Here is a 15,354-nt window from a genome sequence, read left to right as displayed (position 1 = left end):
TCCACCCTGTGACCCTGTGAAGAGAATAAACAAGCACATTCCAGACGGGGATTCTCCTCCCTCACGGAAAAAGCCTCCGTCTGGAGGGCAGGAGGCTTGCTCCTGCCGCCTCAGGCTGCTCCATACTGGACCTGGTGGATCACCACGCCGGCCTCCATTGCCCCAGCAGTAAGTGGAGCTAATGCGGCTGTGCAGAGAGCAGGGATGATAAAACGCAGCTGAGCACCGCTGAGCCGTTACTAGGTGCCAGGGCTGTCCAGCTTCACACACGTTTTCTCATTTGACCCAAACAAGAACCTTATGAGCCAGGTACCACTATTATTCTCATACTAGTGACCCAGTGCATGGATCCGTTGAAAGGAAATTAATTAGAAGAAATATTTTAATATCGCTATTCGCCCTTTCTCTATAATAGAAGCGTCAACCAAATTCACGATCGACCATGACAGATGGAAACACACGTGTGCGATTGGCGCCAGCGAGAACTTTATATGTATCGCGCATGTGTGAGTCAACTTGGCCTTTTATAGATATAGAATAAACTCGCTTAATTAGACCTGCTTTCTGACTTAGCTAAACTTTTTCCAGCCCAGTGGAGCTGGAAATTAATTCTCTTTCAGGTCATTGTTAGCAACACAGCAGTAAATATCAACACAAAGCACATTATTATTGTAGGTCACACAGGGAGAACAAAGGGTAAAATATTTAACTGCAGCAGTGTTTGACTATATTCTGTGCAGTGAGAAAACCTGAAGTCATTTTCAATATCTACTATTTCTTCTTTTCAGTTGGGTCAAGTTTCTAAACTTTCTAAATCTCCGTTTTCTGGCTAATGAAAAGAAAATAGGATTCTACCGAGTCTCCTATCTACCTGCTCCAAGACTTCTGTGAGGATCAAATGAGATGAGGCACGGGAAAATGCTTCACAGACATTTGGTTAAAGTGTAAAATGTTTGCACCTGGCTATAAAGTAAGTCGTGTTCCTGGGCTGAAGAAACTGCAAGGAGGCTCGTTGCTAGGGAGAGGAAGCCCGGCATTGCTATGTGACGTTATTACCCAGTGCCCACAGCCACCATTTCTGGGTTAGGCTGAGCTGTGGGCCGCATTTTGCGCCATGGGGTCTCGGCAGCGTTGGCTGCGATTTGGTGGGGTGTCACTCCAGGGTGGTGGCAGGGCCTATGTCCCACTTGGGGGAAGCTGAGTGTTGCTTTGTGGGCGCCAGGTCCACAGTGCTGTTTCTTTGTAAATGGCCAGTGCACATCACGGCAGCTTCTGCATTGAGCATCTGCCCCCTGGTGGCCAGTGGATGGTCAGAGGGACACTTAGCATATTAGTCTTTTATATATATAGACTAGAGGCCTGATGCACGAAATTAGTGCAAGAGTGGGCCCTCACAGCTGCAGCAGCTGCCTCGGCCCTCGCAGCTCCGGCTTCCTCTGGAAGATAGTCCGGATGGTGGTTCCGCTGTTTGGACATTTGGTTGATTTGCATGTTATGCTTTTATTATAGATTACAAAGGAGAAACCAGTTGAGGGAGGTTGTGAAGTGTCTTTCCAAGGTCATCTGGTCAATATGACAGAGATGGGATAGGGGCCTGGTCCCGGCCAAGTCCCACGTCATTGCTCAGGGAGGGAAAGCACCCAGCCAAGGTTAGAGGGCTGGGGAGTGGGGAAGCCTGGGTCCCAACCCATCTCCTGACTCCAGGCCTTCCTGGTGCTGTGTCCCCAAGAGAGAGGTAGGAATGTGCTGATAAGAGGAAGAAGCTAAGTGAATCTGAGGGCTAGATGAAAAGAATAAAAAAGTGTTCACTGATGGGCTTGGACCTCACAGCCCTCTGTGCAGGTCCTGGGTGGGATGGGAGCCTGGGTGGGGGAAGGGGAAGGGTAACCATAGGTCAGCCCCGGCTGGCTCCTGCCTCCCCACCTCGCCACTCAGGCAGGCCCAAGGGAATGGGTGAGCTGGCATTTTCCTCCCAGACAGATGAGCCACCTGAACTACACTGTTCTTCCGCCGCCCTATTCACAGCCAGGGCCCTTGTTCCTGGAAAAAGAGGGAAAGAAACTGCTGCTCCCAGGCCCTGACCTTCAGTGGATAAGGTGCCTTACAACCTCCCATTCATGTCCCTCCTTTGAATTAGGGCACTGTCTCTAAACATCCTCTTTTATTTTAGTTTCTTATTCAGCATCAAAATAATTAAAAGTTGTCTTTATGAAACGTGCAACATCTGCCTGCACTTAAAATATCCACTACCAAATACATACTAGAGAAAGAGAAAGTCTGTATTTTCTATTTTAAGCTCCAGTAACATTTCTAGCGCTTGTCTTCCTTATTCTGCAACTCTGTGTGTAGGACTTTATCTATGGAGACTCACTGTTAATCATTTAGTGATATTCTCCCAGTCGTCCCCCCATCCCTTATACCCATACTAATATTTGCATTTTGTATCTGTAGTTAGGTATACAGAGACATAATTACAATTTAAAACACAATCAGCACTACCGTTTTGCTGCTTTTCGATTTTCACTTAATACATCAGGAACACACTCCCAGGTCAGTGGTACATACAGATAGTCATTCATTCATTCATTCATTCATTCTGAAAGCTGCATGTAATTTAAAAACGTGCCTGTGCCATAAAATATTTCACCAACCCCCACTGATGCACATTTAGTGTTCCAAAGTTATAGCTTATGCTGGAATGGCCACTGTTTATGAAGTATATTTATAATTGCACTTTTTTTTTTTTCCCGTGGGACAAATACCCAGACACAGAGTTGCTGAGTAGAGAGAATAGACATTGAAAATGGTCCTGGAGCCTAAAAGTTCCCTTTTTAATAAAACACACACAAATTCATAAGAGTTTCTGGGAGGCTAAGAAAATCAAACACAAAAATGCTGAAAATGGCATTATTGAATTCTAGAGAGGTTCTGTGGCCTTCTGGAAGTCTGGAGCCTCTTCTGCCTGCTAAAAAAAAACACCCCAAAAAACAAAAAACCCGCAAGCAAGTGGTCGAGAAGATGGAAGGGCGCCTGGCGGAACCAGAGGGCTTCCCAGGCTTCAGAGGCGGGGCTTTCCCGAGAGTCAACTCTGGAAGGTGGGCTCCCAGAGAGGGCATCGCACCCACTGGGAACCCCAAAGTGCCCTCTGTACCCTGGACCCTCACTGTTTCAAACTTTAGAGTGCGTTGCCATGGGTGGCCCCAGGTGACACAATCAACCTACGAGACCAGCCAAGGGGAGATCAGTTCCCCTCTGAGGTGAGGAGGCTGCGGCTCAGAGCCATGGAGTGCTGGCCCTCGGTCACACACAGTCTGGTGTCCTGGCAACTGCCTCCCTTAGGGAGTCTCGGCGGAGAGCAGGAGGGGCCCTGGGGTCAGGGTGTCGGCTGCCTGCTCAGGGTGCGACTCCTGAATTCCTGTGTGTGGGGGGGGCGGGGGGGGTTCCTCCTGGAAGTAGGGCTCTGGGGTTCTCTGAGCTGTGACACATTCCCACAGCTTAGAACCGATCTGCCACTGCAGCTCAGGGACTTGATGAGGGGGCCGGCCTAGGCCAGGGACTGTCTCTTCTCAGGATCCAGCAGAGACGCAGGGACATCACAGATGCCAGGCGTCTCCCTGTGACCCCTCCCGCCGGCTCGGCCCCTGCCCTGCTCTCTGGGCCCCCTTTGCCTGCCCTGCCAAATGGTTCCCTGTGGGATCCTTTCCTCCTAGCGGCTTGGAGGTAGTCCCATAGTCTCTGGTTTGGGGTTTCAGGGTAATCACAGCAAGGAACTAAAAAGATACAAACGTAGGGAAGTAACAGCTTCTGTAAAATCACAGAGTTCTCAGAGGGCTTGTTCCCTTTCTGCGGGGACAAGATGGAAGCTCCCACACATGAGCATTTCTCTTCTTCGTTGCTGACCTTCCTGGAGCAATCGATGATCTTGGCCGTCCTCCCTTCAAACACTTTCGGTGGCCCGCCATGGCCCAACAAAGTCCAGACTCCCTCGTGTGGGCTTCAAAGCTTCCCTGACCCAACCCACACCTCTCCTGCTGCCTCTCCCACTGCCGGCCAAGGCCTGCCTACCCCTGTGTGGGCCGCAAGCTTGCCAACCCTCCAACGGAGCACAGGGGTCCGCTTCTCTCCACATCTCGCCAATCCTGTCTGGCTGGTGCAGCCGCCCTGACAGGTGTGAGGCGCTGTCTCATTGCGGGTTGGGATTTGCATCTCCCTGATGCTGTGCATCTCTTCATGTACCTGTTGGCCATTTGCATATCTTCTTTGGAAAAACGTCTATTCAGTTCCTCTGTCCATGTTTAATCTGATACGTTTTTGCTATCAAATTGTATAAGTTCCTTCTATATTTTGGATATTAACCCCTTGTCAGATATATGATTTGCCTATATTTTCTCCCATTCTGTAGGTTGCCTTTTCATTTTGTTGATCGTTTCTTTGGCTGTGCAGAAGTCCTACCTCTGCACTTCCGTTGGTGCTGTCCTTATTACTTAGAATGCCCAGCTCCCTATGGCTAAAGGGCAAACTCTTGCTCTAACTTCCAGGCCAGCACAAAGCCACCTCCTCCAAGAAGCCTTCCTGATCTCTCAGCTGGAACTGATTTCTCTGCCCAGTCCAGTATTTGTGCCTTTGATGGGCCCTTTTGTTTGACACCCTGAGTCCCTAGATGTCCTATGCACTCTCTCACCTCCAGGCTTCACCATGCGTCTCTCCTTCCTGGAATATCCCCCACTCCTCCCTGTACCTCCCCTCAGCTCCTCATTCTCCAGTCTTAGCTTAGGCAGGCTCTTCCTCGTCTCCCCTCTTCCGTGCTCCCAGGATGTCCTGCATCTCCCCCTGTCCTGGTTCCTCTCCTGGCTCTGGTATCAGGCTGTGAGCTCCAGAGGGGAGGGCCATGCCTGCCGCGTTCACCACTGTGTTTCTAGGGCCAAGCACAAAGTAAATGCTCAATCAATGTTTGTTGGCTGCGCGTCACCTGCATTATGGTCTCACTGGAACTGAGTCAATAACAGATGAAGAAACAGAGAGGCCAGGGACCTGGCTGGGGTCACACAGGTAGTGGGGAATGCAATTCCTGGTCTGTCTGGCTCCAAAGCCTAGGCCATCCCTCTCTACCTTGACCTTTGAGAGCCCTGGCCATTGCCAAAGGCAAGTGGTTAAACACATGGGCTCTGGGACTGGGATCCTGGATTCAAGTCCAGCTCTGTCACTTATCAGTTCTGTGGCTCTGAGCCTGTCTTTCATCACCTGGATCAGGGGATAATTATAGTGTCCCCTAAGGTGAGAACCAAGCGAGAGGATCTGTGCAAAGAGCTTAGTCCAGAGACTGGTGCACAGAGAGTGCCCAGTGGACAGGGTGGCTCAGAATGGTCCCTCTTTAGGCCCCGGAGTTAGTGCAATTATTAATAGCATCCATTTTGGCCTCAAAGGTCCCCATTTTGATGATAAATCATGCCAATATCAATCCACATCAGGGTTATCACCTGCAATCTAGTCCCACCACCGCGGTGCCTGTCTTACCTCCCAGCAGGACGGGGAGGGCCCTGCCAGCAGGGAAGAGCCCTGAGCCTTCTCCTTCCTGGGCTCCAAACAGGGCCCAACCCACAGAGCATTTGCCCAATGTTTTCTGAGAGCAAAGAATTCCTTCTACGTGTTCATCCGTTTGCCCATTTATTCAGGTGTCCAGCACTGACCGAGTTCCCATCTGCCAGGCATGGGCTGTCCCTAGGGCAGGGGCGGGGGCTAAGATTGAGGGATCAGAAGGGTGGGCCTAAGCTGGCCCTGCCATGGGGTCTGGAGTTACCAGGAGCCAGGCAGGGAGGTGAGGGCAGGCCTCAGTCTGTGCAGGAGCGTGACATGGCCCACGCAGTCGCCTCAGGATTTCCTAATCCTTGGGCTGACATGCAAACCCTTTTGGAGTTCCTCTGCCACAGGAAAGAGTGATGTCAATCTGGGGTCCCTGCTCGTCACTATCCCTATGGCATCGCTGTGGCTTCCTCTGGCAGGAGTCACTGGCCCCAGGGCACGTCCACCCATGTCGCCTGGTGGTCGTCATGCTTGCTGCTGGGGAAGATCCGGGTCACCCTGGACAGCGTGGTGGTTGTTAGCACAGGCCAGTTCTGTCATCTGCCAGCTCTGGGATTTGGGGGCAAGTGGCCTAAGCTCTCTGAGCCTTGGTTTCCTCGCCTGCAAAATGGGATAATTTATAGAACCAGCTTCATGGTGGACAGAAGTAGAGGAGCTAAATATGCAGAGAGTCCGGCATGGTGTCTGGCTCAGAAACAACACTGAGGCAATGTTGAGCCTCCGAATGCCATATGCCCAGGAGGACCGAGTACCTTCCTGCTCAGAGAGCTTTGCAATACAGCATTCATTTGTTCATTCATTCATTCATTCACTCATTCTCTCATTCATCCTTCAGACAGCTAACGTCAGTGGATCAGAACAATCAGGTACACCACATTCTCAGGAGGCAGAAACACCCTCCCCACCTGTGTGATCTCGGGGAAGTGACTTAACAGCTCTGAGCCTTGGAATAATAACCACACGTACCTCCAGGGTTGAGGATTCAATGAGAAATCTCCAAGGAGCATTTGGCACACTGCGTGGCACACAGTGAGGCTATGATCGACCTTTGAGGCCTGCCAAGTGAGAAACGTACTGGAATAGGGGTGAAGCTAGGAGGCCTGGGGTGCACAGGAAGGACACCTGTCATCTGCCAGAGGCAGGGAGGCCTCCTGGAGGTAGGGAGTCTGAGGAGCTCTAGGGTAGACAGGCATAACAGGGCGAGCAGCTTCCTCTAATCTTGGGGACAAAGGTGGGTTCTGCTGAGGTGGCCTGGGCCACCCCTCAGGGCCACTGTGGCCCCACCCTCCCCTTCCAACCACATCCTTTCTTCACCTCAGCACCCTCCGCCTGAGAGGGAGCTCTGCCAGCCTGGGTCAGGGACTTTGTGAGAATCCCATGAAAGCCAAGCATCCTGTCCTGAGATCAGACACAAACCTCACCTACATGTTAGAGATGAGCAGGTTTCCTCGGGGCCATTGGTGAGCTTTTAAGGGCAGTGGCCTCAGCCAAGAAATGAGCATCAGAGTCCCCTAGAGCCTGCTACCTGTGCAGGTTCCCACCTTCCAGCCCTAATTCAGCCAGCCTGGAATCTGCATTTTAGCAGTTTCCCCTGTGATTCTGAGGCTGGAATCTCTGGACTATACTTGGAGGTCCCCCCTCTAGAAGCTCCTATTAAGAACCACAGCCTACAGGATGCAGCCTGAGCTCCCAGCCAGGTGGAAGCCCTTGGAGCTCACCCCCTTCTCACCTCCACCGCTGTTCCATTCCTCTGGCTGGCCACAGGGAGCCCTGACTCTTCACCTTCTCTTGCTCCCACTCCAGTCTCTCTGCTGGATTTCTTTTTGACTAGAGGTCTCAGCCAAGGCCCAGCTCTAAAGCCGCTGCTCTGAAGCCCTGGCAGACTGTCCATCTCTGTCCCCCTGTGGCATCCAATGTACCCCTGTCACCACACAAAGGAGCTCCCTCCAAACGGGTTGGACTTGAAATAGTGAATGTCACATTGATGAGCCTGCACATTGCTGAAGATCTGATGAGAGTGATGATGACCAGATGTGTTTGGGAGACCATGTTCTAGGAGGACCTAAGAGATCAGAGTGCTCAACCTGGAGAGGTGGTGCCCTGCAGGGTGCCCCACATTGCTGCGGGCCTTTGGAGGGACAGGGAACAGAGTTGCCTGGGAGTCCAATGTGCAGCAGGCAGGTACCCCAGGGAAGCAGATCTGTCCCCCGCAGGGAAGCAAGGGCCCCAGCTCTCCAACGACAGGAGGCACGCAGGTGACCTGCCAGGAATGCTGTGGGGCTGTGGGGAATGGTATTGCCCAATGACCCAGGCAGCAGGAAGTAGTGACTTGGGTGTGAGACCCCAAGATTCCCAATTCAGCTCTGAGTCTTCCCCGAAGTAGCTGTGTGACACGAGATGTCACCCTCTCTGGCCTTCCCTTTTCTTATCTCTACAGTGGAGACAATATGTACTTCACTGAGTCCCAGGCCCATATGAAAAAATGAAAATGAAAATGCTGGATAAACAATAAAGGGCTCACTCCTCCTAAGCCAGTCACGAAATTCAGAAGCCAGAAATGAAAAGACAACAGATTTGACTACATGCAAAGTAAAATCCTCTATGTAAATAAAGACACCGAAAAAGAAAGGTAAAAGAGAGGTCATAGACTGATAGAAAATATTTCCAACACATATGATAATAGCGTTAATAGACATGATGCAGAATAGAAAAGATCCCAACAAATCAATAAAAGGCAAGAAACAAATAGAAAAATGGACAAAGGATATCTGCAGAAGAAATCCAAATAGCCAATACATACATGGAAAAAAAAAGTTCATTTCACCACTAATCTGGGAAATGCATATTCAAATATCAATGAAATAAAATTTTTTCTATCAGTTTAGGAAATACTGTAAAGGTCAATAATATCTGATATCAGCAAGAATATAGTGAAGCTAGGTTTCCCACACACTGTCTACATTCATACAGTCTCGTTTTTGGAGGGCAATTTAACCATGTTCCACATTTTAATGTACTGACCCTTTGACCCAAGAACCCCCCTTCTAGGGTTGGATCCTGCTCAAATGATGGCACATGTACACAGATTCATGTGTAAGGATGTTCACTGCAATATTGTTTACAAGGGGAGGAAATCTAAAATAACAAAGGCATCCATTCAGTAGAGGAATGGTGAAATAAATTATGATATGTTCATACCATGAATACAGTGCAGCAATTTAAAAAACAAGGTATATCTCTATGTACTGACATGAAAAGGTTTCTAAGATGTGTTGGTAAGTGATAAAACCCAAGCCCCAATGCGATAAATAGCATATGATAAAGTATGGATATGTGGGTGGATGGATGAATGCATGAGTGGATGCATGGATGAGCCTGCACATGCAGTGCAAACTTTGGGAAGGCTATATACATAACTTCTAGCAATGGTTGTTGCTGGGAAATGGGCTGTGGTTGGAAGGAGAAGCATTTGGGGGGGACTTCCATTTGGGGCCTAGATCCTCTTTATAGATGAGTATCTTACAGTGAGCATTCATGTAAAAAAAAGGGGGGGAATGTGAAAGCAAATAGTACTATAGAATGGTGTTTGCTGCTGCATCCTAAAAGAGTTTGTGTAGAATTGCTATTTCTTTCTCTTTTTTTTAAATGTATTTTATTGATTTTTTACAGAGAGAAAGGGAGACAGATAGAGAGTTAGAAACATCGATGAGAGAGAAACATCGATCAGCTGCCTCCTGCACATCTCCTACTGGGGATGTGCCCACAACCCAGGGACATGCCCTTGACCGGAATCAAACCTGGGACCTTTCAGTCCACAGGCCGACGCTCTATCCACTGAGCCAAACCGGTTTCGGCTATTTCTTAACTGTTTGGTAAAATTCACCAGCAACATCACTGGGCCTGGAATTTTGCGGGGCTATTTTTGTTAGAAGCTTTTTTATTATAAATTTGGTTACTTTAATAAATATAGGACTATTCATGTTATCTATTTCTTCTTGAGTGAGCTTTGGCAGTTTGTATCTTTCAAGGGATTTTTCCATTTTATCAAACTTGTTGGATTAATTGGGCTAGAGTTCTTCATAGTATTTCCTTATTATTCTTTTAGTGTCGGTAGGTTTGGTAGTTGTTAGGGTCGCAGAAGGAGGAATGCATGAGGCCAAAAGGGGTAAAGAATTATGAATTTGTTAGGTCATCTGAAAAATTAGATGACTGAGCCCCAAACTGGCACCAGCACCCAGGCACAGGGAGTCAGAGATTTTAAAGGACTCTAGGCGGGCTTTTTCTGGGCAGAGAATTCTCTGGGTGGGTCCGCAGGGGGAAGATAATGGTCTTAGCAAGTGGAATGTGGACTAAGCGAAAGGGAATGTCAGTTGTGAAGTGTTCTAAAGGTCCGTTCTCAGGGGAGGGAGTATTGATTCAATTATTTGGATTCAGTTATTTGATCAGACCTAACAGTAGTGATGTCAATTCTTTCATTCTTGGTATTTGTAATTTGTGTCTTTTAAATTTTTTCTTAGATATTTTCTGATTTTTTTTTAATGAAACAGGTTTTAGTTTTATTAATTTCTCTTTTTTTGTTTGTTATGGATTTCATTGATTTCTGCTCTTATCTTCATTTCTTTCCTTATAGTTGCTTTGGGTTTAATTTGTTCTTCACTTTTCTAGTTTCTTAAAGTAAAACTCAGATGATTACTTTTTCATTCAATTTAAAATATTTTCTAATTTTCCCTGCGATTTCCTCTTTGACTCAAGGTTTATAAGTTTAGTTTGTTCAATTTCCAAATATTTGAGATTTCTCAGATATCTTTCTGCCAATAATTTCTATTATGGTACAAGAAAAACTTTGTATAATTTAGTTATTTTAATTTTTTATGTTTTTTGGGGTTTTTTGTGTGTTTTTTTTATGGTCCAGAAATGGTCTTGTGGGGAGCCGATATAGGATTAAGCCTTGGACTGACCTGTTGGCAAAGTCACAAACAAGTCCCAGCTTAGAGGGCACAGTCCTTTTAGCATAACTAGGCTTGACCTTATAACAGTTCCCTAGATCTTACTTGGGAAGCTAATGGGCTGAGGGAAGTGCAACAAGAACAAAAACAAGTGCAACTCACAAGAACAATGTAAACAAGTGAAACTCACAAGAACAGTGTAAACAAGTGAAACTCACAAGAACAGTGTAACTTTGGTAACCACTACCTTGTTTACCTCTGACTATAAAATAAAGGCTCAGCTTGCCTCGGGATCTTTCTCTGTGGCCTCAGCCAGGCACAGGAAGATCCACGGAGACTAAAGAGAGCTAGAGAGTTCTGAACACTGTCTCCATGTAAAACATTCTTTGCCAACTCCGTCCACACCTTTGGGAACCCCTGGACCGCTGGGGCTGGGCCCCGGCATGGTCTATCTTGGTGAATGTCCATGTGTCCTTAATAAGAATGGGTATTCTGCAGTTGTTAAATGGGGTATTCTTTTGTAGAGATTTCTCCTGTTCTTCGTTTGGGATATGTTTCTCTCTCCCCCCATGTTGGCTGCCCCTCTCTATTTGTTTCTATGTACTAGGTAGATCTCTACGTCTCCCAGTCTTGGCTTGGTGACCTTATGTAGTAGGTATCCCGTGGGCCCCAGTGGCACAGTCACCTTGACCCCCTGAGCTGTGCGTTCCAGCAACGTCTCTTGTGTGAGTGGCATGTGCCCTCCTGTTGTAGTTGACCTTTGATTGCTGTTGTCACATCAGTGAGTGGGACTGTCTCTCAGGCTGACTGGCTCTGAGGATTGGCCGTCACCACAGTGTACGGTCTGCTGTGGGGGCGCAGACCCCATGGAGAGGGATTCGTCACAGCAGGGTCTGGTGCCTGCTAAGGCTACCCTTTGGTGTGCTGCCTGTGGGGCTGACCGGGTGGTGTTCTGTGGTGGTCTGAAGCTGGCCACCAGGTGTGTTGGTTTTGGGGGCACTGTTGGGGGGATCCGGTGCAGTTCAGTGTGATATACTGCCTGTGACTAGTTTGCGGCCACCTGCTGGGAGCTACAAAGCGATCCATGGTTGGTAGCTGCCTGTGCTGGGCCTGGACGTACATGGAAGAGGCCGTGTTGTGAACCAAGGCTGGCTGCCACCAGTACTGGGCCTGCAGCAGGTCAGCAAAAGGCCCAAGGCACTCCACAACCGGCCAGCTGCCAGCAAAACTCAGCTGCCTAAAGGGTATAAAGTGTTACACAAGTTGAGTGAGGCAACCTCTCAGGGAGTCGCCAGGGTGGGGTAAGTGGTATTTACATGGTTCATACAGACTTAAATTTGGCCCCAGTCCTGAGCCAGAGGCCACCCAGCAAAGGTCTCAGAGTACACTGAGCCCAGCCGCCACCTGCGTGCGGCCTGCAGACCTTGGCAGTGGGTCAGTGTCTCAAGGAGTCATGAGGGTGGAGCTAGGGGAGTTCACCAGGCGAATGCAGAATCAGATTGAATGTGTGGGGTGAGGGCTCCACACGGGGACAATGACAGTTGTCCCTCCTGCTCGTGCCCTAAAGTCACACAACTCAGTTTTTCCCTGTATGTTTCTGGAACCTCCAAACTTGACCAAAATTCCTTGAGATTTTTAAGAAAGATTGCAGAAATTCCTTGAGAGCTTTAAGAATGATGGCAACGCAGGCCCAGACTTGACTGTCGCTGGGAGAGCCTTGGGTCATGCAGGAGCAGTGACAGGTTTCAGATGGGGTCACGCGGAGGGAGGGCTCAACACAGGAAAACAGTGGGTATCCTCCCAGGCCTCACTCTGAAGCCGTACAACTCAGGTTCCCCCTACCTGTCTCTGGTGCCCCTGGAGTCACTGTTTCCTGCTGGAGCCCAAGGTGAGTGCCTGCAAGCGAGAATTTGTGCACTGGCCTTTTAAGAAGATGCCTGAGTTTCCAGCAACCTTCCGTCTTACCAGGACAGATGAAATACCTCTGATTTTCACAACCAGTTGTTATGGGGGCTCCTCTTCCTGGCACTGGTGTTCCAGGCTGGGGAGCCCGGCTTGGGGCTGGTCCCCTTGCTTCTAAGGGGGCCACTGCAGCTGAGATACCCCTTCAGATTCTCAACCGCCACACATGGGTATAGGGCCAGCTTGTTTTGCGTCTCAGCCCCGCCTACCGGTCTCTCCTGGCTTCTTTATATCCTTAGTTATAGGACTTCTGTTCAGCTCGTCTCCAGATGGTTATTCAGGTGATTGTTCTATAATGTAGTTGTAATTTTGGTGTGGTCATGGGAGGAGGTGAGTACAGTGTCCATCACTCCACTATCTTGACCAGAACCTTTTAACACCATTTGTTGAAAAGATGGTTCTTTTTATATTGAATGGTCTTGGCACCCTTGTTAAAACCAATTAACCATAGACATAAAGGTTTATTTCTGGACTTTCAATTTTATTTTGATGATCTATATATCTATCCTTATGCTGATACCACACTCTTTTGATTTCTGTAGTTTCGTAGTGAATTTCAAAATTGGAAAGTGTGACTCCAACTTTGTTCTTTTTCAAGATTGATTTGCTTTATTTGGGGGTCTCTTGAAATTTTATGTGTATGTGAGAATCAGCTTTTCCATTTTTCATTTTTTTAAAAAGGCCATTGGGATTGCATTGGCTCTGTAGATTTCTTTGGGGGAATATGCCATCTTTATAGTATTAAATCTTCCAATCCATGAATATAAAATGTCTTTCCATTATTTAGTCTTTTTAATTTCTCTCAGCATTGTTTTGGGGTGTTCAGTGTATATGTCTTACATCTGTTTGGTTAAATTTATTCCCAAGTATTTTATTCATTTAGATGTTATGGTAAACCAAAAAAAATTTTTTTGGATTGCTCATTGCTAGTATAAATACCACGTGGAGGTTTTTTGTGTGTTGATATTGTATCCTGCAATTTTGCTGAATTCATTTACTAGCTCTAGTAGGTAGGGTTTTTCTGATAGACTAAAGGCCTGGTGCACAAAAATTCATGCACTGGGAGGGGGGGTACTCAGCCTGTCCTGGGCCCTCTCACAGTCTGGGATCCCTCAGGGGATGTCCAACTGACAGCTTAGGACTGCTCCCTGTGACCTGCAGGGGGCGACCAGTGGGCCGATTGGGAGACAGCGCCAGCCGGGGAGTGGCCAGCCCCACCCCCCATTGCCGTGCCATTGCCGGTTGCTGCCCCCAATCGCTGTCCCCTCTCTCTGCCCACTGGCACCTGCCTTGGCTGGCCTGGTGCCTCCCACTTGCTGGCCTCATCCCCCACTGACCAGTCATTCTGCCGTTCAGTTGATTTGCATATTAGGCTTTTATTATATTGAACTAGAGGCCCAGTGCATGAAATTCGTGCACGTGGGGAGGTCCCTCAGCCCAGCATGCACCCTCTCGTAATCCAGGACCCCTCGGAGGATGTCCAACTGTCAGTTTAGGCCTGATCCCTGTGTGTGTGATCAGGCCTAAACTGGCAGTTGGACATCCCTCTTGCAATCTGGGACTGCTGGCTCCTAACTGCTCACCTGCCTGCCTGCCTGCCTGATTGCCCCTAACCATTCTGCCTGCCTGCCTGATCACCCCTAACTGCCTCTGCCTCAGCCGGAGCAGCTTTGTCCGGAAGGATGTCCGGAATGACATCCGGAAGGTCATTTGGCTGTCCAATCTAATTAGCATATTACACTTTTATTATTATAGATTCTTTAGAATATAGAATCATGTCATCTATAAATAGAGATAGTTTACATTTCCCTTTTTAATTTGGATGCCTTTTATTTCTTTTTCATTGTGATTGCTCTGTTTAGAACTTCCAGCACAATGTTAAATAGAAGTGGTGAAAATGTCTTCCTTGTCTTATTTCTGACCTAAGGAGGGGAAGCTTTCTATCTTTCACCATTGAGTTAGCTGTGCATATTTTATATACGCCCTTAATAATGTTAAGAATATTGCTCTTTTTTCTTAGTTTGTTTGCTGTTTTATCATGAAAGCATGTTAGAGTTTGTCAAAAACTTTTTGGCACCAATTGAGATGCTCATGCAGAATTTTTTTCTTTCTACTAATTTGGTGTATTAAATTGATTTTCATGTGTTGGGCTATCTTTGCATAAACCCCACTTGGTTATATGTATAATCTTTTAAATATGTTTTTGGATTTGGTTTGCTAATATTTTTTTCAAGTATGTTGCATCTATATTTAGAAGAGATATAGGTCTAGTTTTCTTTCCTGTGATGTTTTTGTCTGGCTTTAGTGTCATGGTAATACTGGTCTCATAGAATGAATTGAAAAGTAGTCCCTCATCTTCTATTTTTTGAAGGAGTTAGAAAATAATTTGGATTAATTCTTTTTTAATTGTTTGGTAGAACTCACCAAGGAAGCTATCTAGTCCTGGGCTTCTCTTTCTTGGGAGGTTTTTGATGACTGATTCAATCTCTTTGCTAGTTTTGGATCTATTCCAATTTTCTATTTCTTCTTGAGTCAGTTTTGCTTGCTATTCATGATTACCAAAGGTTCAAAACATGTTCTTGAAAAAAAATGTATATATGAAATATATTACATATATCTCAGTACATGGAAAGAATAATCATTTTCCTGAGTTAATGTTATATTGGAATTTTTTCAGTTTTAGGAAGTAACTTTACAGCCATGTTATTTAGAAATAAGAAAGGAAATACTAAGCAATCAACTAAAAGGGATAAAAGTAATTGCCTCCAGGAAAGGGAAGGGCAGAAGAATGCTATTTTTTCTTTTCTTTTTTAAAAAAAATAATATTTCTTTATTGATTTCAGAGAGGAAGGGAGAAGGAGAGAGA

This window comes from Myotis daubentonii, chromosome 5 (assembly GCF_963259705.1).
Source record: "Myotis daubentonii chromosome 5, mMyoDau2.1, whole genome shotgun sequence".
Classification (NCBI taxonomy): Eukaryota; Metazoa; Chordata; class Mammalia; order Chiroptera; family Vespertilionidae; genus Myotis; species Myotis daubentonii.
Note: the sequence above shows the minus strand (reverse complement) of the source record.